We start from the raw sequence: 21,890 nt of genomic DNA, 5'->3' as shown, positions 1-21,890 counted from the left end.
ATAATCACATGCTAAGAAGAAGCCCCAGCATGAATTCAAAGCTCTCAGATTCTGGGTCGTCTGTCCCCAGGCTCCCTGAGGGTGGTCCAGGCAGCAGCATCTCTGGGTATGCTCAGCCCACTGAGGCACACAGAGTCCAGTGAGCCCTGGAGGCCCAGACATGCTGCCATCTCACCAATCTCTCTCCCCTGCCCTTTACTGTCCTTTTCTTCCTTGCTTCCTCTTCTTTTTGCTCCCTCACACATCACCTCACAGCAAGGTGATTAAATGCACAGGATCTGCAGTCATCCAGCCTCCGCAGAGTATCTATGGTTCTGGACCTCAGCCTCTCTGGAAGTTTCCCGAATGGGAAGCAGGAGACTAGAAGTGGTGTGTGCTCACAGGTGCTCGGCAGTGTCTGGCCCACAGTAAGACTCACTGAGTGATAGCTGATCCTATATAATTGCCTATGGTATGGATGGCATCACTGACTCGATGGACGTGAGTCTGAGTGAACTCTGGGAGTTGGTGATGGACAGGGAAGCCTGGCGTGCTGCAATTCGTGGGGTCGCAAAGAGTCGGACACGACTGAGCGACTGAACTGAACTGAACTGAAAGGTGCTTAAAATGCCAAAGGCAGAAGGTTGTTTTTTCCCCTACCTATGCAAGTCTGGTTTTGAGACGAGCCTCTCTGCTTTGGAAACAAACTGAAACAGGTCCATGTCACGAGTTCAAATACTTCCTATTCGTTTTTCATAGGGAAACAAATGACTCTGACCAGGCATGACCAAACTGGGTAAAAGGTTCTGTTCCAAACAGTGGTTAGGATCCCACACTAGTTCATTTAAAAACAGAATAAAATAAAAATCATCCATAAAGTAGTTGAGCTGGGACAATGATAGGGTTTGCGTGAGTTCTTGGTTTTAGGAATCAGAAACCCACGCTAGGCAAAAAAGTACAGGAGGGAAGGGGACAGGTTTCCTGAGCTTTTCAGGGAGCAGACTTGTAATCAACACTCTTTCCAGATCCCATGGCCCAGCCCGAGGTGCCTGAAGACCCTACACTGTGCTAAGTGCACCTTCTGGGGCACCCACAGGTGTTCCCCTCTGGATGCTTCAAAGTTATCTCCTCCAACTCTGCCCGTTTTGATGGAATACGTCAGTTTAATCTAAATGCACCTCTCATAGACCACTTCAAGCAGATAATGCAAAAGTGAAGAGAAGGACAATGTGAAACAGTGCAGGGATGGTTGGAAGAGAGAAAGGGTGGCCACCAGAACGGAGGTGAGTCCACCCCAGTCAGTCGCCTTTGACTGGTCAGTGACAGCACAGCTCTGGACCTGAACGCCTGAGTTTGAAGCTGAGCCCACTGTTCCCAACGGGGCCATCACTGAGCTGTCCGCCTCAGGGCCCTCGTGCAGGAGACAGGGGTGCCATGAGGACTGAGTGTGCCGCCCCCACCGAGCAGCCGCTCAGAACAGGCCCAGCAGACAGCCACCCTCCTCCATGCGCTCCTGCAGAGACCACCATCGAGACACTGCTTACCCACTTCTCCTCTCCCACTCACAAACCCCAACGACTCAATCACAAGGCAGCTGGAGGGGGTAAAGTGAGGGAAGGCAGGGAGGGGTGTCGCTGGGGCCTTCATAAGTGGGCATTTTGTAGGCCGGGACAGCCTGCGGCGGTGTGTTGTCATAACCCAGGGGGTGACAGGTTAGAGAAGTATCGTCCACCCTGGTCCTACCTCTGGGCTGCTCTGCCCGTCTTCAAGCTCCAATGCTGACGTGTAGCAACAGAAAAGAGGCAGGGGAAGAGACAGGACGAAGCCAGACCAACCAAAGTTCCACGCTGCCTTTTGTGTAGTTAGCTGTTTCAAGATAGTAAGGAAAAATCAATAAAAGCTACTAGTCAACCGCCTGACAGAATGCTGCTCCCCTCCTTCCAGAGTCCACCAGACCAGATCCATCCCTAGATACACGGTTAAACAGACCTCTGTAGACCGGCCTAACACAAGAAGACCCCCTCCTGGCCTTCAGCCAAACACACACACACACACACACACGCCTGCTCTTTCCTCCTCTCCACAGTGAGGAGGCACCTCTGAGGACTGACCACTTAGCAGACACGCCTGCCTTTCCTCTTCCACCTTCCTCCAGTGTTCAAACCAACAATCCTACTTCTCCCTTCTTTAATCTGATTATTACCACTTTATTCCTTTTTTTTTTTAATTGTGGTGATTTTTTTCTTCTCTGTGAAGACTGACATTGACAAAAAGTGAATGAACTGCAGAGTTTTTAGGGCAACAGTTTCCCTGTCCTCCCTCCCCAGTTTCTTGATTATCATAATAAGCCTTAACACCAGAAGACAGTTAAAGCCCACACCAAGAAAACAGCAAGTCATGTGCAGCTGAGCCCCAGAGGGAAGAGATGTTGTTCTGTCCCCTCCACCAGCCACCCCACAGAATCAGAGCTGAATTCTGAAGAGTGGAACCAAAGGTGACAGAAGAGTGCGTGGAGGCAAGGGAAAGCCCAGAGAGAGTTTGGGTAAATTTCTGAACGATATCCCCACACTCCCAGTGTACCACATTATTTGTAGAAGTTAGAAACCAAAAAGGAGTCAGATTTTCAGCTCTGCCACCTAAAGTAGAAACTGAGAGTCTATTTACTGCACAGATTTTAGCCCAAGTGCCAGGCCTCCAGGTTTACAATTTCAACCTGCAGCTTAAGTTTAAAAGCCTGGGTACTAAAGGAGTTACCTGGGTTAGAATATCACACATTTCTTTCGTCCACAAACCATTTCAATTGTCTCCCTCTCTATGTTCCCCATCTGGCCTCATAAAACATTTCACACTCTCCAAATACAGATATTTTTTCAACTCTTATTTTTTTCTTAAGTAATGACCTGGCTAAAGAATGCTTCTGGCCCAGGAATAGTCCAGAATCTTTTCCACTATTCTACTTCAATGAAAAATGAAACCCCTGTACAAGCACAGCCCATCAGAGCCAGGCAAGCAGCGACAACAGGTGTCAGGGGCTCTGCTGTCTGCTCCCCGTCTCCACTAACACCCAGGGAGGTTAGAAGCACACACTTCAGAATCAGCCCAGCTTTGAGGCCTGACCTGCCTTGTCACTGCCTTGACCTCCATCTCACCAAACCCTAGTTCATCAACTGTAAAACCAGGGAAAATAACATGTCCTACCTTACAGACTGTCATGGGAAACAAATGAGGTGATGTACGTGAAGCGCCTGGCACACATAAGCACCCAACAAATGTCAACTATTCTCAGCTGTCTAGTAATCTGAAAAGCATAATGGTTTGGTATCTTTAAGTCTTCCATGTTTCAAAAAAAGAGGGTTTTTTCCCTTATGAAAGTATTAGTGAAATTCTATAGGAAGGAAAAATCGAAGTCCAACTTAGCCATCAACTCACAACTTAGAACAAATAATGTCCCCCCCATTTCTTTATCCATAAAGTGGGAAATAATATACTGCACTAAACCTGATGACCTCAGACAAAAAAGAATCAGTGAGATAACAGGCGATAAAAAAGCTTTCACTTCCTCAAAGAAAAGCAGTAAGGAAATCCAGAGTATGATTATTACTGAAACGTCACATCCAGTATAACAGGACATACATAAACCACTGATGTTACTCAGGCTTTCAAGAACACTAGTTCTGATAGCCTTTTAATCTGGTCATAATGAGCCTGGTACAGTAGGAGGGGGGTACATGGCTGCTCCCTGCAAAGCCCAGTTCAGAGGTACAGCCCATCAAATCTAGGAGTGTGCCCTGTTTGCTGGTCAGGTGTCATCCACCCAGGCCATTTCTTAGATGCCAGTGCCAGCAGAAATTAGGAAAGGCTTATGGTTCCACCTGGACAGGTTAAACCAACAGCAACCAAAATCCTTACCCACAGGAATTTTCAACAGACCCAAGAAAGGGTCCACTCTGACCCTTTATTCTCCTGTGCTGAGTGAGTAAGATCTCATCTATGGTACGTACCATCCTTTCTGAAAAAAAAAAAAAAGCACATGTGAGCTGGAAGGAAGAGCTCAATTGTTTCTTGTTTGATATTTACTTCAAGGTTCAGAGGTCTGAGTTTCATTTTTAACGGACCATAAAAATTTTGGTGTGAGAGCTAGAGGTTGGGATGGGAAGAAGAATCGGGGGATTGGAGGGTTAGTCTTAACTTAAAAAGGGAGCATGCAAACAAAGCTGTATCCAATTTCATCATCCACAGGTCTCCCAAACTCAAACAGGAAAGAAAAAAAAATTACTTATGGTTATTAAACACTTACTATGTGCTAGGTATACTTGCACAGAATATTTGGTACACATTACTCTAGAGCCCATTTTCTGCCCCACACCTAGAAACACCATGATCACCTGAACCATAAGGTATGGGGTGGGGGAACCTCGAAATCTAGCAGTCAAGTTCTAGACATTTCAAAGGCTAGCATCGTGAACACAAAAAGGCAACTTAGCTAGGAACCAGGTCTAAGTTCCCGAAGATTCTTTGCAAGAGGACCATCTAAACCCTGTTTTCCCTATAATTCTGGAATTAAGCCATGGTGTTTAGTATCCTATCCAAAAAGTAAAAACAATTTAAAATCCTAGAACACAAGGAGAATTCACTCTAGGGCCACAACAACCTGAGCCAAGTTTCTGACCAAGTCCACTTGACAATGAAGTAAGACATGTATACAAGCCTCTGGAGGGCCCTTTACAGAGGTGCTCGGAGGAGAGCCAGCACCAGGAGCTGCCATCTGCGTGGCCAGGTAAGGAGGGCAGGGCCTCCCCGCCAGCCCAGCGCAGACGCGGAAGGTTGTGCTCACTGCAAAACCCATCGCACCTCACCCGCACCCCCGGGGTACGATCCAAACGTCTGTCTCCCAGGCAGACTGTCAGATGGGACTCGCCAAGTTTAAACGCCATCTCCCCATCCACGTCCCAGAAAATGAGAAGGTGTAAGCCTCGAGGAAAACACTGCTCACAACTGGCTTGCATTTCTCAGCACTAAGCACTGATGTCACCGTAACCGATGCCTGCGGTAAACAGCCGCCACCTTAGAGCTCACAGGCTGTGTGCGGGGCTGCAGACGCCTTCCTTCAAGTGAGTCTGCGGGGAGTCGGAAGACTAGGGCGGTCCGTGAGCCTCAGGGGACGGGGGACACGGGGACAGGGGGCACATGGGGGATGGGGGCACCCGGGGGTTGGGGGACACGGGGGAGTTGGGGGGGGGGGACACGGGGGAATGGGAGCACAAGGAGACAAGGGGACAAAGAACATGGGGGGAGAGGGGAGATGCGGGACACGGGGGAAGGGGAGACACATGGGGACCTGAGGGGACGGAGGGCCACCGCAGGAATGAGGGAGTCGAGGTCCCGCCGCGCCCTCCTTCTCCGGCGCGGCTCCTCAGCTGCGCGTCCGCTCGCGGGTCCCCTCGTGCCCGGCCTCGGCGGCGCTCCTGGCAAGCACGTCCAGCCTCCCGCCCGCCGCCCGCGGCCCCAGACCCGGGCCTGCCGTCCGCTCCGGGGCTGCAGCGGCGGCCAGAGGGAGGCGCCCGGCCCGCGCGGGTCCCGGGCCAGGTCCGGAGCCCGTCTCACCTCCGCCTCATGCCGCGCTGCGCCAGCGTCCCGGCCGCAGCCCACAGTCCAGACCCTCGGCCGTGGCGTCCGGCGGCCTAGCCCCGTGGCGACTCCCACTCGGGCCGGCGCCTCAGCCCCGCAGCCGCCCCCTCAGCAGTCGGCGTCCCGCGCGAGCAGCACCGCGGCTGCTGCTGTGGTAGCGGCGCTGCCGCCGGGTGGGGCGGGCACATGGGAGGGCGGGGCTGTGGCCCCTGGGGCGCGACCACCGGACCCCGGCCTCGGGGCGCTGACCTCAGCGCGCCTCCGGAACCCGCTCTGCCGCCCGTCCCCAGGGCCGCCGGCGCGACCCGCTGGCTCAGACTTTGCCAGAAGCTCATGGTTCTATGCAGAAGGTAAAAGAGAGGGCCGCCTCCACACCCTTCCTTCTCTCCACTCCCCCCGCAGGTTCAGTGGTATATTCCTCAAAGCCCGCCCCGAGGGACCAGGGAGAAGCTGATTGGTTGAGAACCTTGGACGGGGGCGAGGAACCGCACGAAATGACCAATGGAAAAGCATGGTGGGCACATCAAAGCCGGCCAGAAAGGGAGGACAGAGGATGCGATTAAAGGGCACGTTATTTGTTGCGCTCTGTAGCCGCCGCACAACACAACTGGAATTTTCTATCTGATCCAATCCAGACAGGAAACAAAGAGATTGGGGATTCTCAAATTTTGGAGTTAAGAGAACGAAAAGAAAATATGGAGAGAACTGAAGAAGATATCTGCGTGTGCCTTTCCGCCGTCCGGTTGTCAGTTGTCTCATCTAATCCAATAAGGATATTGGAGTAGAATTGATCTCTCGTAGTCCTTCTCAAACTTTGCAAGTCTATAATCCTTGGCTTGTGATTAGCAATATTTACATATGTTCTTCAATTTGGGACATCAGCTAAAGAACTTTGATTGAAAGTTGACACCAGTTCCTTTGTTCAGACAGTATTAACCCCAGCTTTTGTGAAGACAAAGTCAATATCCTTTCTGACTCCCTCTCTGAAAGCAGAGCGTTCTTTTCATATGTGGAGGGCCACACTTTGCCCAATAATTTCTACTCTAATTTGACTCTACTGAGAGTCACCTCCTCATCTTCTCTCTTCCTCCACATAATCAGACAACACCTCAGTTAATAATTCATTTGCGTGTTGAACTGTCCAGAGCCCCTGGCTTCAGCAACAGGTCTTGCTGGTCAGGCCTCATCAGAATTGCCAAAATGCTGGTCACTACCTCAAGTCTGTGGCAGCCATTTAACTCTACAAGGACAGTGAGCTCTCAGTCTCCCTGCCTGTCAAATTCAAGACTTGAAAGCATCCTGAAAGGGTCCCACCTACTCTGTTTTAGAGGTTTACACGGGCAGCAGGCCTGCACTTTGGTAACAACCCTCCTGACAAGTCCACTTTCTTTTTTCAGAACTCTTTAATTTGACTGTGCCAGGTCTTAGCTGCAGCACCAGGGATCTTTCTTAAGTTGCTGCACATGGAGTCTAGCTCCCTGGCTAGGATAGAACCCAGGCCCCTTGCATTGGGAGCCTGAAGCCTTAACCACTGGACCACCAGGGAAGTCCCAAAACTTTTCAACCTCCCTACACCCCTCAACCCTCTTCCAAGTTGTATCAGGTGTCTGGGGTACCCTTAGTAGCTCCACTCCCCACCCAGACAACTCATCTTCCAACTATTAGGCAGAGTTCAAGAAAGTCCAGTTCCTCCATGAAGCCTTCCCAGTCTGATGAACAGAAGATTCTGGCTTATAGAGTTCCTACTTCTACTCTGTGTTCCGCAAACCCTGATTTTCTGCCCTATACTATGCAATTTTTATTGACATATTTACCTCTCTCCTTCATTTACAGCAGCAGCTCCTTCTGCTTACATTTAGCATTAATAAATGCTTCCAATACGCTGGGTACTGTTTGGAAGTGCTTTGCATGTATCACCTCATTTCAGCCTCAGACAGGCTTAGAGAAGTTGACTTGCGCAAGGCACACACAGTGGAGGTCTAACTACGGTGCCTACCTTCGCATCCCCCACAACGCAAGGCTATCTCCTGTTTCTTCAGAACCAACTGCATTCCATACGAAAGAGAATGTGATGCACCTGTATCGTGTTTTACATTGATCCCTGGACCTGTAATATTTCAGCCTCAGTCACGTCAGGAAGGTTAGGAGCAGTTTGTTACAGGCAAAGCTGCAAGCGAACTGATGCACTTGCCTCCTGTAACAACGCTGTTGAATAAGGCATTTAGTTTTCCAAGTTGTGGACTGGCCCCTGCAACCCCTGCTCCCTAAGTGAACACAGACTTTTCATATGTAGCAAGTAGAGAACCTTATAAGCAATAGGGGAAGAAATACAAAATAGCAACAACAACAACAACAAAAAACCCACACCATGGAACAGAGAAGCCTGGTACAGCAAGTGCTCTCAGTGGACTTATGTAAACTGGGAGAAACACCTTCTACTTCACTTTACTGGCTTATTGTTCATATGTTGTCAATGAGATTATGTCTTTGACACATCTGGCAAATTCCACAGAAAAGGGCAACAAAAACTGCGCCCCACTCCCTATGGTGCCTGGAGACAGAATCAACCCATGCCCGTGACAAAGGGGCTTCCCTGTGTGGGGTTGCTGACTCTAATTCGGGGAACTTCCTGATTTGCCATTGAGTGAACTATCCTGCTCCACTGACAGTGGTGCCACAGCTTGAAAAAATAAGCTGGGCTAATGATTTCATTCTTTTTAAACTGCTGAAACCGTCACAGGGATGGGCAGGCCAGCAAAATGGCATGGAAACCAGTAAACTTTAGATATCAATTGAGAAGGCTGAGCATGGCCACCCTGGAGTCAGTATTTCCAAGTTGCTGTCTGCCTGATCCAGCCCTTACCCATCCAGTTAATTTTCACTCCCATAGTGCCTCTGTCTTGTCCCATCCCCAGAGAGCTCTAAAACGTCTCTGCTTATCTGGGTGTTTTATTTATGCATCCAGGTATTTCTTGGGCACCTGTTTGAGGTAATCCTGATGGATCGTCCAGGAAGCCTGCACCTACTGATTAGATGAGTGTGAAAAACATCAGACCCCCTTGGTGAGGAATGGATCAGATCAGCAGGTGCCAGGACTCTATCCCCAGCTAAACATACAAGCTGGCATTAGATGGCTCCTGCCCCAGGGCAGGAGGAGCATGGGGTGGGGTTTGGGGACAGGGCCTGTGTTGGGGAGGAAGGTGGAGAGATTGAAGGCACCCAGGAATACCTGTACGTGAACCAAACAGAAGGCAGGATGATGTCCATCCATACTGTGGCCATTGAAAGAATTGTGTGTGGTCTGTCTCACTTTTAAGAAAAGGAAAATTCCTAATTTCCAAAGTAATACATGTCCATCATTTTAAAATGTTTAATAGGGAAAATTACAAAAATAATAAAATCTAGCCATTCCTCTTACCAGCATATCAGTGTTACAATTTTGATATATGTTTTTTCCTATACTTTTTTTGTGTGTACATGTGTATTTTCTTTTTTGTATATATCTCCCCTGCCCCCAACCAGGGATCCAACCCATGCCCCCTGCAGTCTTAACCACTGGACTGCCAGGGAAGGCCCCCTGCGTATATCTTTTTTTAAATAAAAATTGATCAAACTGCTTTGTAATCTATTAATACTTTCTCCTTAACAAGACCAGGAATTTTCCCATGCCATGTAGATTATTCTAAAAGATGATTTTAAATGGTTGCATCATATGGCTATACCGTAAGTTATTTAATTCTATTTTTAGGCATTAAGATTATTTTCAATTCTTCATTATTATATGTAACTTCAAGGATTATCCATATATGTAAATGTTTATATATTTTTACGATTATTTCCTAATATTTCTAGAAATAGAATTGTTTGGTCAAAATTTATGCACTTTTTTTTTCTTTCTTTTTTAATTTATTTTAAATAGAGGCTAATCACTTTACAATATTGCAATAGTCCCTGCCACACATCAACACAAATCAGCCACAGGTGCACACGTCTCCCCCGTCCTGAACCCCACTCCCACCTCACTCCCCACCCCATCCCCTGGGCTACCCCAGATCCCCCACTTTGCGTGTCCCACCTCATGCATGCAACCTGCACTGGTCATCCATTTTATGGTAATATACATGTTTCAATGGCACTCTCCCAAATCATCCCACCCTCGTCCTCTCCCACGGAGTCCAAACGTCTGTTCCTTACATCTGTGTCTCCCTCACTGTCCTGCATATATTTCTAGAAATGGAATTGCTTGGTCAAAACGTATGTACATTTTTTAAATGTCTCACACATATTGCCAGTGGCCTTTCAGAAAGTTTACAGCAGTTCTATCCTCACCAGCCATCTAAGATGTGGCTATTTCTCTGAACCCTCGCCAATCCTGGACATCTCTTTTGTAATCCTTGCCATTTGACAGATGAAAAACAATATCTTGTTGTTTTGATTATTATGGTGTATGTTTAACCCATCAAGGTAATAAATATGTATCCTTCCTTCCAAGTCCCCTGAATTGAATAGTGAAATGAGTGATTCCTTTTCTCTCCATTCAACCACTCTTCGCCAGAATCCCTGAGAACAGATAGAGAAATCAAGAGTAAAATCTGTTCAAATGATGAGACAAGCTCAGGGCCATGGCACCTGAACCAGTAAAGAAGGTAGTGGAACAGATGGCTCAATAGAGCACATATGCCCTAAATTACAATTTTGAAAAGGGTAACAAGTCCTTACATAGAAACTTTTTTAGCTATAAAAGGAGATGAGTCCTCTGAGTTATATTTAGTACTGGCTAATACGAAAATCATTTGCATTTCTTCAACAACACCCAGTTCTGTGATGGGGCGAGTCCACAACGAGCCATCCTCCATATCGAGTGGCCAAGCCACCCAATATGACTCTCAATTCCTGCCTAACTTTCTGGTCCCTTGGCTTTGTTTTTGTCTTGTGGCTTTCTCCACAGCCTCTTCTCCCCTCCAGCTGTCAGTATCCTAATTTCCCACTGAAGAACTTATCCCTCCCCAACTCCCAGCTGTGTTTGGTCAGGATTGAGTCCAACCCCGCTCTGGACTTGATGTGGGATGCAAGAAGCTCTGGGAGCTGCTAGCAGCCATCCTGAGCCATGAGGTTGAACCTGCACCAGAAGGAGAGTAGTTGAAAAAGTGAGAGGGGAGCTGCTGCTGCTAAGTCGCTTCAGTCGTGTCCGACTCTGAGCGACCCCATAGACGGCTCCTCCATCCCTGGGATTCTCCAGGCAAGAACACTGGAGTGGGGTGCCATTGCCTTCTCCGGAGTGGGGAGCTACGTCAGGTCAAATCTGTGAGCCCTGATTCAAGTCTCTTGGGAAGCCTGTGTATAAAACAATACCTTCCCTCTTTCTTTACAAAACTTAAACCAGTTTTGGCCAGCTTTCTGTCACGAGCCAAGAATGCTGACCGAAACACTGCCTGTGGATGGATTCTGTGGTGCCGTAGGAACTCAGTCCATTCGATTCAATTGTTCTCAACGTCACTGCCACTAGTTCAGTTCATCATGACCCCAAGAGTGTTCTAATGCAAGGACCATCAAGGAAAAACCAAGCTACGTGGAGCCTGAGGATTCCAGGTTGCCTTGGATGGACTCAGAAGCCCGCCATCTACCTGTAGGATGAGAGTCAAGGGGGAAGAACAGGAGGGTGTGGTACAATTTGATTCCTGGGCAACCTCCGCTGTCATGTGGACCTACTGAAGACAAGAGGGTCTGAAAAGCTTGATGTCCTGCTTCTCTTCTACACTGAAGACTGATTTGAAAACAAGCCAGTCTTAGGACTTCCTTGGCGGTCCAGGGGCTAAGACTCTGTGCTCCCAATGCAGAAGGCCTGGGTTCAACCCCTGGTCAGGTAACTAGATCCCACACACTTCAACCAAGACCCAGCACAACCGAATAAATAAATAAATGTTTAAAAAAAAAAAAAACAGGACATAGGATCTGCCCTCAAGGAGCTGACAATTGGGTTCAGATAGGAAAGGATCATTGCCAGGTAGGAAGTATTATCTTGTGAGACTGAGAAGGGGCCCATTCAAGACGTCAGGGGAGGTTTTGTGGAGAAGGGGCTGAGTGGCCCCTCAGAGAGAGAGAGAGAGAGAGAGAAGTGTTTTAAGAGTTGAAACTTTTTAACTTGTCTTGGTTCCCACGTGCAAAGAACACGCAGAGTTCCTCCCCAAGGACCATCTCACTGCCCCAGGGGGAGGCAGGTTGGTGGGTTAGGAAGAAAGGGAATTCAAGAGGGAAAAGACGAACATGCTAACATCTCAGTGAAGAGAGGGATGGGATGGGGAGTCTTTGAAATTACCTTCTTTGGCTTATTTGTGCTCTTTCATTTTGGGAGAAAATAGACTATGGAACCTCCTTTTGTATTTTAACATAATAGTCTCCCCCAAAAAAGGGAAAGTTAATGAGAAAAGCATCCATGCTGCTGCTAAGTCGCTTTAATCGTGTCCGACTCTTAGCCACCCCATGGACTGCAGCCTACCAGGCTCCTCCGTCCATGGGATTTTCCAGGCAAGAGTCCTGGAGTGGGGTGCCATTGCCTTCTCTGAAAGCATCCATATCGCCCCATATTTCCTCTAGACTTATGGTCTCTGGGTCCTGATCCCCCCACAAGCACAGGTCTTTAGCCAAAGCTCACCTGCTCTGAAGCCCAGCCTAGACATGTCAGCATGGTGCCCTCGGAGATTGTTACAGCAGAACTGCCGAGGAGAAGCCTGTAAATAGTTTGGGCCACTTGGGCCAGACACCCCTAACCTTATTTAGAGGAGAAGTTACCCTGATTTCCTGGAGATGTTTACTTCCTGACCATGAAAGCCCTGAGGAAAGAGTAGGGACAGCTGACACCTGACCACTCCCCTGCCCACCTGCCTGGACCTTGAGCTGGGACCGGGCGGGGCAGAGCTGCCCCGGGGGTTAATGCCTCAGCTCTACCGGGTGGTGGGCCAACCTCCTGCAAGAGCACTTGAGGGTCCACCCAGGGTGCTGTTCGATACCGCCTTCCAGGGTGTCCCAGCCTAATGTGCGTGGAAAGCACTGAGGCCCCATGGTGCGCAGGTCCGGGCCTGCCGTCCCACAGGAGGGCTCCGGGTGGACGTCTGTGGCTCTTGCCAGCCCAGCGTCCAGGCCCTCTTGTGGGGTAACGGCACCTACAACCTCTTTTGTGGGTGGCCATGTGATCAGGTGCCCTGCTCTGGAGGCAGCCCAGGCCAGGCAGGCTGACTTCTCCCCCTGGAATTTGAGTGTTGAGCAGAGACACACACACTGAAAATAACCGAAGCTGATTCATCCAGTCGCGAGTCACTAAAGAAGGAAACCAGTGTCTGTCTGCTTTCTCGGGCCCCTTAGCTGCCTGGGTTCTCATCCTTCCCGAGGCCTGCCTGTTTACTTTTCATTCCATTGTGTGAACTAATTCCTACTCTTCCAGTAAATGTCCTCACCCTTCCCCAAAGTTAGCCCTAAAGCCTACTTTCATTACTGGAAACCAAAAACCCCCAAAAGGTATAAGTTCTAACCCTCATAACAACCTCATTTGTCATTATTATCCCTATTTTAATGTAAGGTAGTTGAGCTTCACAGAAGTTAAAAGACTTGCCCAGGGACCCAGAGCTCACGAGTGCCGCACTCGAACGTGAACCCAAGTGATCTGACTCAGAGGCACGACAGGAGTGCGGGTTTCATCATGAGACTAAAACGAGCCCACTTCCCTGGTCTCTGCAGAAAAATTCTGATCACATCAGTGTCTCTGAATAGCAGGAATCCTCTCCAAATCAGAAAAATGGAGAAAGTAATACTTCACAGAGTTATTGAGAGTTGATATTGGCCTTCTGAGTCTACCCAAGTACAATGTTCTCTGTGTCTCTCTCTTCTCTTGCCCTTTGGGGCTCTCCCCTACATCTCTATCCCCCTCCCATGTCCTGGTGTTCTGTTCCTGAAAGGCCTATCAGAGAATGCAGGAAAAAGAAAAGAAAACGCAGACACCCTCCAGGAAGGAGTGCAAGGGGCACATAAATATGCATAAAACCTAAACCTTCCACCGAATATGCCTTTGGAAAGAAGAGAGCAAGAGTTTTCATTCCTCTTGAGGATGATGGAAACACAGAGACACTAAATGTTTACATTGAGGTTACACCGCAAACTCCGAGGCAAGGTGACCCCAGGCCAGCTGGTCTGAAAATTCCACAGAACAGGTGTCCCAAGTTTCTGGTTTGGAACCCGCCTGATCCCTGCTTCCCCTCTTTCCCTACTCTCTGTCCCAATTCAAATAAATCGTTTACACGTCCACGTTGGGCAGATTTCTAACAAAGTTTCCCCAGACCTCTGTCCATCACACATCTTACCTCTCCCTTCAGGGCTGTGACTTACTTAAACTGTTCTTACAACTGTTTGAATGGGGGGAAAGTTCCCAAAGTTGTATTCCCTACGCTGGAAAAATTAAAGTTCCCTTAGAAAATACAGTTAAAGACAGAGTGCTATTTCCACTAAGATTTCTGATGCTTCTTTAGAGACAAATTAAAGTTTTCCCAGGACTGTGATTATAAATAGCACATATAACTAAAAGATCAACCAGAGTTTCCCTGGTGGCTCAGTGGTAAAGAATCCATCTGCCAATGCAGGAAACAAGGGTTCGATCCCTGATCTCGGAAGATCATAAAGCAACTAAGCCCACGTGCCACAGCTATTGAGCCAGTGCTCCAGAGCGTGGGAGCCACAACTATTGAAACCCACTCACCCTAGAGTCTGTGCTCCACAACGAGAGAAGCCGCTGCAAGGAGAAGCCTGTACACCGCAACCAGAGAGTAGCCCCAAGAAGCAACGAAGACCCAGCGCAGCCAAATAAATAATTAAATTATAAATATATATATATACACACACACATATGTGTAAAGATCAGTCAACAGCTATTCACAAACTATCCGCCATAAGCAAGGAATTCACCAAAATTGACACCAGCTTACAACGAGTAAAAAAAATCCACACAGCATGAAGTTATTCAACGTAATTTTGATTCTTGTGATTTTTCTGGTTTCTAGGGCCAAGAAAACAAATACCCAGATAATTTCTGGGATTTCTTTTCTTCTCCTTTACATTGATTCCTTCCAGTCTTGAAAGGTTTATACCCAACAGCAAATGAATTTTTAAAACTATGACCCATCACTTTAGCAACTTGCACATAGGCATTTGTCTTCCACAGACACACAGATTATTTAAAGTTACAAACATGGTGTGCTTGCTAGTTTATATTCTTTTTCATTTTATAAGTCTTTCCCTATTTCTCTCTGTATGTGTCTGGATGTAAGCGTTCACTGAAACACAAAATATTCCATTATACGGATACACCACAAAATTTTTAAACTGTTCCTCTAATGTGGGAACATTTTAGTTATTTCTATTTTTTTTCTATTATAACTAACACAGTCAAGGATATCTTTAATGTATTTAGAATTTTTAAAATCTTTATTAAATAACTTCCTTGGGAAAAATTCCTGGGTATAGTACTTTTATAGCTTTTCCTAGTATCATGTTGCATTCCTCCCAAATTTTACCAATTTACATGCAACCCACAGTAAAAAGCACAATTTTACAGCACCCTTAGTAGCATTAGAGGCTATGTTTTTAATTGTTACTTCTATCAGCAAGAAGTAAAGCAGAGTTGCTATGATCTTCACTTTTGATTACTGTCAGTGAGGAACATTATCTGTGTATTTTTTCTTATTCATTTACTCGTCTGAATACATTTCTTATTTCTTTCTTTTAAAAAAATCATTATTTACTTATTTACTTGGCTGCACCAGGTCTTAGTTGCAGCATGCTGAATCTTTAGTTGCAGTGTGAGAACTCTTAGTTGTGGCATATGGGATCTAGCTCCCTGACCAGGGATTAAACCCAGGCCCCCTGCACTGGGAGCGTGGACTCTTAGCTACCAGACCATCAGGGAAGTCCCTCGTTATTTCTTTCTAAAATGCTGGCCACGAACCACCAAACTGATTTCATGACCCACTAATGAGTCATAATCCACAGTCTGAAAAAAATGTAAAACAGGGTTTCATTTCACACTGCAGTCTCTGTTATCCCCTCCAATGAACTGATACACATGGATTAAGCCAAATCAACTGGACACCTGCCCCCAGCGGCCTGTGAAATAAATCGCCCATTTTCAGAGACTAGATATTGGTGGTCATGGACAAGCAGGTGGCTGTGAGGACTAAGACGTGCTGTCGCTGTCGCAAGTGGCCATCCGGGGGCTAGCTGCCTTCCCAGGGTTTGCCTGGCCTGTCCCTGAGATGTGGCAGCTCTGTGGTGTCATGTTGGGAAAGGGCATTTGGGCCTGAGGTCACAGAAGCCCCTGGGGGCCATCCTTCATGTGGACTAGCCCAGAGCATCTCCAGTCCAACCAAGAGGCTAGAGCAGCGGGTGAATTATGCCCACACCCTGGCCGTGCCAAGTGATTACGGGGGAACCAGAAGGAGGCCCAGGCTGGGTAAGCAAAGGCATTGTCTCAGGAGGTCAGATCACTCCAGGAAGAGACATGAGAGTGCTTCGTGGACCAGGCAGGCACTGGGAAGAGGCCCCTCCAGGTCAGCACCCAGGGATGCTGGAGGGTGAGTCCAGGCAGGAATGTGGGAGAGCTGAGGTCATCCTGGGGACACCCGTCTCCGAGCCACTCCCACAGTGATCCACATCAGGTGGCTGTATGACCTTTAGACAGGTCCTAATTCTCTTGCCTATGGATGAGGGGAATGACCAAGCCTTGCCAGGGGTCTCAGAAGAGATAGTACTTTTATGCCAAGCCATCAGGGAGACCATAACCAATCTCTATCAGCCAAAATTACAGCAAGCACCTTGAGAAGCTGTTGACTGGTGGAGTTCTGGCTCCAGGTCAGTAAATTATGCTTTCTAGTGTGTCTACATTTTTAATGTCTCATGTTCAGAACCTTCCGGCCTTACCTAATTTCCTTGAGCACCTTAGGCATTGCAAACTCAAACTTGCCTTCCACCCCCTTCATAGCACTTATGAATATTCATGAGGTGTCCTTAGACCGAAAGCACTGGAAAAACCTGTTCCAACAGGTGGGCTCTCCTGTGGGCAGTAGTAACTGCAGAGAAGAGGTGACCCTGGCCCTTAGATATTCAGGGAAATCCCTCAAATTCAGGAGGAGTTCAAGCTATGCTGAAGGGTTTCAGGCCTGAGAAAGATAAGAATTTCTAACTCTTAGGTGTTCTTAAGTTGCTTCTCCCTTCTTCAGAGTGGCTACCACATTCCTAATTGTGGTGTCCATCCTTCTAAGTGTCCAGCCTCCTCGCAGCAGGGGGGAGATCTACACGTGACCCTGACAACTACTAACAGGAAGTCCATCACCTACAAGAGGACACAGCTCTCAGCCTGCGGACTTGCAAAAGCATGCTTCTCTTCCCCCGCTTTCCCTGGAATACAAATCAGAGCATTTCATTTAGTGAGGAGACCTGTTCTCAGAGAGATGCTTCCTCCTTCCTCTGAAACAGCACCTTCACCCTGAGCCTCTCTGAGGGGCTTGAGCATGTGGACAGGCGCAGCAGTCACACACCTGCCCTAGACAGCTGCTCACAGGAGAGAGAAAGCCATAACCAAGCTCACCTGGGAAAACACCATCCCGATTGAGCAGAATGGTGGGCTGCAAACTTAGCTCGTTAGAATCACCCTGGAGCTTACAAAAATTGGCTGTGTCTCAGACCAATTAAGCCAAAATCTCTGGAGATGGGACCCAGGCATCAGTATTTTATTTTATTTTACTGGGAATTCCCTGGCAGTGCAGTGGTTTAGATGCTGTGCTCCCAACGCAGGGGGCACAGATTCGATCTCTGGTTGGGGAACTAACACCATGTCTCTCAGCTGCACCACTCAGCAATAAATCAATATATAAAAAATATTCCTGGGCTTCCCTGGTGGCTCAGTGGTAGAGAACCCGCCTGTCAATGCAGGAGACAGCGTTTGGATCCTTGACCCAGGAAGATCCCACATGCAAAAGATTAACTAAGGCCGTGTGCCACAGCTATTGAGCCTGTGCTCTAGAACAGGGGATCTGCAACTACTGAAGCCCATACGCCCTAGGGCCTGAGCTCTGCAACAAGAGAAGCCACTGCAATGAGAAGCCTGCGCCCCACGGCTAGAGAGTACCCGGCTCTTCCCAACTAGAAAAAAGCCCATGCAGCAACGAAGACCCAGCACAGCTAAAAATAAACACATAAAATTGAAAATATATATATATTTTAAAAAAAACAAATTGAAGTATAATTGACCTACAGCACTATCTTAGCTCCTGGTGCACCACATAGTGATTCGGTATCTCTATATATTACAAAATGACCACAGCCAGGCATCAGTACCTTTTAAAGCTCCCCAGGTGTTCCAACATGCAGGCCGGGTTGAGAACCGCTCCCAACGGTGCAGCCTTCTGTTGATCTCTCATTTAGCAAGACTTCACCCTTCTCTCGAAAGGAACCTTTATAACAGCGAAACCTCTAAACCGTTGATCACAGTAACAGACCAATTAGAAGAACTTTGGGGGTGGGGGGATGGGATGATGGAGCTGGATGAGCAGACAAGGAGAGGGCTTTACATCCAGAGGGTATTTTACCATGGAATCACAATCCTTGGATTCTAAACAAAGCCAGTCTCCAGGAAGGCATTCGGCCCCTGCCTCGCTTCCGGAGCAGCTGAACTTCACACCCTTTGTCAGAGCTATCCGAGAGAAACACCTGCGCGGCAGCCACCGCGGCCCCCGGTGCGGTCACGCGCGCCGGGTCCAGCCCGGGGCTCCGGGCTTGAGCGCGCGGCCTCCGCTGGCCCGAAGGAGACTCCGCGGTCTGGGGAGGGGGCACGGCCTCGCTGCGGAGGTGATGGACGCGCTACCCCCAGCGCCGGCAAGGGCATCCGGCAGCCGCTGTTTGCGCGGAGGCGGCTGGGAGCCCTAGCCCCGCCGGCTCTCGTGTAGGTTGCGGTGGGGGGGCGTTTGCGGGGACCCGCGCGGTGGGGCGCTATCGGTAATGGAGGCTCCGAGACGGCGCAGCTGCGCTAAGGGCGCGTTTAGGAGACGAAATAATAATACCAAGATGTCAGAAACGAAAAGCCTTCCCAGCCACAAGCGATTTAAAGGTGTGACTTTTGAACGCAGCAGCAGTCCAAACAGCGCTTGACCGTGTGGTGCGGAGACCCGCCCAGGAGAGGACGAGGCGGCACTCACCCGCGGGCCCTCGGGCCGGCGGTCCTCGGCGCGCGCAGGTGCTCCGGCCGCTCGCGTGCTGAGCGCGCCCCGCCGGCCCCAGGCCCAGTCCACGCCCGGCTCCGGCGGCCGGAGAGCGCGACTCGCGCGGCGCGAGGAGGAGGCCCGGTCCTGCCGCAGCCTCCTCTGCGCCCGGCTCCGCGGTCGCTATGGAAACCAGGCGCAGCCCGAAAGGTGACACAGAGAGGCGCCCCGGGCCCTCCCGGCCTCTGCGGGGCCGGGCCAGGTCTGCGGTGGTGGGGCTTCCCGGGCCGCACCCTCAGAACGTCCCCTCCACCCGCAAACAGACCCTCCCTTCCCCGTCCTCCTGGCCTCCTCCCTCGCCCCCTCCCCAGCCCCACCTCAGTCCTCTCGGTTCCGTGGAAATGCTGGCTCTTCTCCGGCTCTTCCAGTCGGAGACCCCGGACGCTGGGCTGCTCAGCGACCTGCGCCTCTGCTGGGGTCCGGACCCGGCCTCACTCTGCACGAGCACTGGACTGCAGCGGCCCGCGGACTGGAAAGCAATCTGCCAAGCCCTAAGGAAGGCAGATGGAAGGCTGGAGAGCTCGGAATAAATTCCTCAGCATTTGCCTATTATAATCGGAGCAGAAAGAAGCCTTAGCGATGATCGCGTCTTCAAGGATCGTTGGCTTCAGTAAGACATACATCAAGCTGAGTGGCGGAGAGCAGAGCGACTCCAGCAGCACCCTCAGGACAGGGCTGGTGCCTCCAAGAGCCCCGCGGCTCCTGAGTGTCTCTGTTGCTGCCTGATAATCTCGCCGTCCCTACCTCTTTTTCCTTTTTTTTTGGTAATACCACCTTCTATCAGATTATGTTAACACCTCAGGCCTTTTAAGGTCTGCATAGTATTCTGGGGCACAAGTGTCCTATTTAATATTTATTTTATCTTTTGGCTTCACTGGGTCTTCGGAACTGCCAGCCCTGGCTTAGTTGCCCCTCAGCCTGTGGGATCTTTGTTCCCCAACCAGGGATGGAACCTGTGTCACCTGCTTTGGAGGGCGGATTCTCGACCACTGGACCGTGGGTGCAGTCTCCCTCCCTGCCACCTTGGCTCTTCTGTTGTCCACAACCATTAATGTGAGTTGCCTGAGCTCCAGGATCCCTGTGTGGCTCAGAGGTGTTCCAACTTAGCACCCAGAGTCCTTTCTTCGTCTCAGCACTCTGCCTCCGTGTCTGCTCTACCTCAATCTGCAGGTGTTTTGCTCCAGTTCCAAAATAAGGGAAGGAAACACACTTTTATGGAGCTCTGACATTGTGCCTAGGCTATTCGTGGGTTATTTCGTTTAATCCTTGGGTCAGCCTGTGAGATTTTACATCACTGTTTTATGAGCTAAGAACATAAGAACACAAAGAATTTACTTACTTGTGTAACCTACACAGGCAGATCAAGGTAAAGCTGGAATTCCCACCCAGTCCTCTCTGACACACACAACTGACACACAGTTGAAGGCAGGAGGCCATCTGGGGTTGGCCCAAGTTGGGGAAAACTTCCTAGAATATCTAGAATCCCACCTTTCATTCACTTATTTATGAAAGTAAAGGCCCCCGGCTAGGCAACAGCTGCTCCAACAGCTCTGCAGCCTCAGGAGCCACAGGAGCAGAGAGATAGGGACCCATCTGCGGTTCCTGGTGCTGCCCACACAACTGGGGCCATCCATGTGGTACACCGTGGACACTGGAGTCCATCCACCGGAAGATGGAGAGGGCCTGAGCTCTGCTCCCAGGGATGAGGGGCCCAGCAGCTGTGCCAGTTTAGCTTGGAGACCTCTGCTGTCAAATCTCTGATGGACTGTCCCAGGAAGGAGAGGTATGTGGCCCTCCATAGGGCAGGAGCAGGGCCACTAGAGACGCAGGTCAGTGGAGCCAGCTCTCTGCTCAGTCTGAGGATTTCCCATCACTGCTGGCTCACAACAGGGTGATCCGCAAGTGAGCTCAGGAAAATGCAGGGTCCGTGCAGCCAAGAGCTTGGAGGAGGATACCCTTCATTCTCCAAGGCCATCCTCCACATGTATGGCCCAAATTGATGTGGGTGGCACCAGACACCTGCTTTGGGAAACGTTGACTCTGTGACTTCCAGTTCCCTTTCAAATCAAAGATTCTGTGACCTGTCAGTGTCTGTTTTTCTTGTACTGCTATTTCACTCCAGTAGATAATGTTTTTAGTGCTTTTGACTCTTTGACTCCCAAAACAATTCAGAATGGTTTGTACTATTAGAATGCATATTTTTTTAAAAAAACAAAAATTTTAATGAAAAAATTGAATCCAGGAGGATCTCTAGGAAAAAGTGAGTTGCTACAGAATTCAGGCACTAAATGAAAAGCAAAATTTGTTCCAGTGAAAGTTGCTCAGTCATGTCAGACTCTTTGCAACCCCTGGACTATACAGTCCATGAAATTCTCCAGGCCAGAATACTGGTGTAGGTAGCCGTTCCCTTCTCTAGGGGATCTTCCCAACACAGGGTTCAAACCCAAGTCTCCTGCATCGCAGGCAGATTCTTTACCAGCTGAGCTACCGGGAAAGCCCATGTTTGCTCCTAGTCTGGGCAAATAGAGGCAAGTGTGATGTTATTGGTTCTCACTGTTCAGGAAGGGGATGCCCACACTCCACTGGCCTCAACTTCCCACTGGGACTAAGAAGCCCTGAACGACAGGAACAAGTTCTTCCCTTCATTTTATTTAACTTTTATTAAAACTTTTTAACATTTACTTTTATTTATTCAGCTGCACTGGGTCTTCGTTGTAGCATGCAGGATCTCATACTTGTGACGTGGGATCTAGTCCCCTGACCCAGGATTGAACCCTGGGCCCCTGCATTGGGAGCTCGTAGTCTTAGCCACCCCCAGGGAAGGCCCCTCCCTGCCTTTATGCCCTCCCCTTCAATAACATGCATGGGAACATTTTATACAGAGTTGGTGCTTAGTGTGTTCTAATTGACTTGACTTACTTTTTTTCACCACACCGTGAGGCTTGTGAAATTTCAGTTCCCTAGCCAGGGATTGAACCTGGGTCACAG

The 21,890-nt window shown here is 49.1% G+C and overlaps 1 protein-coding gene and 1 long non-coding RNA gene across 19 annotated transcripts in view; one reads left to right on the top strand and one right to left on the bottom strand.

Moving 5' to 3' along the window:
* MICAL3 (microtubule associated monooxygenase, calponin and LIM domain containing 3) overlaps positions 1–18,003 on the bottom strand; it is a 154,952-nt gene extending 136,949 nt beyond the window's left edge. For 6 of the 18 annotated variants that reach the window (XM_070371634.1, XM_070371636.1, XM_070371640.1 and 3 more), the window contains exon 1: positions 5,584–5,811. The gene's annotated coding sequence lies outside the window, so the exon portion shown is untranslated. Of the gene's footprint in view, positions 1–1,722; positions 1,746–5,583; positions 5,820–17,982 lie in introns of those variants that run through there. The other 12 variants (XM_070371627.1, XM_070371632.1, XM_070371626.1 and 9 more) reach the window with 7 other exon arrangements.
* On the top strand, positions 4,970–7,493 carry LOC138987988 (uncharacterized). The gene is made up of 2 exons (XR_011464336.1): positions 4,970–5,090; positions 6,010–7,493. It is a non-coding gene; the product is annotated as an uncharacterized lncRNA (long non-coding RNA).
* Positions 18,004–21,890: the final 3,887 nt, after the last annotated feature.

This window comes from Bos mutus, chromosome 5, assembly GCF_027580195.1.
Source record: "Bos mutus isolate GX-2022 chromosome 5, NWIPB_WYAK_1.1, whole genome shotgun sequence".
Lineage (NCBI taxonomy): Eukaryota > Metazoa > Chordata > Mammalia > Artiodactyla > Bovidae > Bos > Bos mutus.
The sequence above is the reverse complement of the archived record's forward strand: the minus strand, read 5'-3'. Positions and strand labels throughout refer to the sequence as shown.